The 1,009-nt window shown below is 49.8% G+C and overlaps 1 pseudogene; it reads left to right on the top strand.

Moving 5' to 3' along the window:
• The first annotated feature begins 620 nt into the window (after nt 1–620).
• LOC113832862 lies at nt 621–702 on the top strand (annotated as a pseudogene).
• Nucleotides 703–1,009: the final 307 nt, after the last annotated feature.

Below are 1,009 nucleotides of genomic sequence, written 5' to 3'. Positions count from 1 at the left end.
CCCAAAGTCCACCACATCATCCTGGGCTGGGCCTAGGCCCTCCCCCATGTGTCCAAGCTGAGAGTGCTTCCCTTGACGTGGGATGGGCTCTTAAAGTCCCTTCTTACACCAGGGAAAAATACTAATCCATTACCAGGAGCCCCCTAGAGTGCAGAGGCCTCCTCATTGACATTCATGTTCAGGGGTCTGGACCAGTCCCGTGCTGGCCTCCAAGACAGCAGTCTGGGGTCCATGTGCTCCCCCTTGTTCAGACCAGCTGATTCTGTGGGTTTCACCAACCTGGTACCGACCCCTTTGATCTTCATTCCTCCCTCTCTGCAACTAGGTTCCATAGTTCAATTCAGTGTGTATCTGTGGATGTTAGCCTCTGCTTCCATCAGCCACTGGATGAGGGCTCTAGGATGGCATAAAAAGGCATCAGTCTCATTATAGGGGAAGGGAATTCAGGTTATTCTCTCCACCATTGCCTAGATTGTCAGTTGGTGTCATCCTTGTAGATCTCTGGAAATCTCCCTAGTGCCAGATCTCTCTTCGGACCTATAATGGCTCCCTCTGATGTGGTATCTCTCATCCTGCTCTCCTCTATTCTTCCCCCAACTCAACATTTCTGCTCCTCCATCTCATCCTCTCAGCCGTTTGGCTAAGATCAAGTGTAGTATCTGTTCTTAAACCCATCTTAACAGTGGATGTATGTAACTTTATGAGACTAAGACCGAAGAGTATGGGATGGAGCCTTGTGAGATCCAATGTTGGGAGGGCTGGTGGAGAGGAGTACCTGGCAATACCTGCAAAGATAGGGAAGAGACTAGAGTTGGAGGAAGGAAACCCGAGGGAAGGCAGTAAAGACCATGCTAGTAAAGACCACACTGTTTCCTGAAGCTAGGATACCAGGGCAGAGTGGTAGAAAGTGGCTCTCACCACATAGCTATAGAAACCAATCAAGATCAGGTATGCTGGGATAGGGGTAGCCACAGGATTTCACTGGCTTGAGGAGGGGTAATAGTAACCC

Source organism: Cricetulus griseus (assembly GCF_003668045.3).
Source record: "Cricetulus griseus strain 17A/GY chromosome 1 unlocalized genomic scaffold, alternate assembly CriGri-PICRH-1.0 chr1_0, whole genome shotgun sequence".
NCBI classification, from domain to species: Eukaryota; Metazoa; Chordata; class Mammalia; order Rodentia; family Cricetidae; genus Cricetulus; species Cricetulus griseus.
The sequence above is the reverse complement of the archived record's forward strand: the minus strand, read 5'-3'. Positions and strand labels throughout refer to the sequence as shown.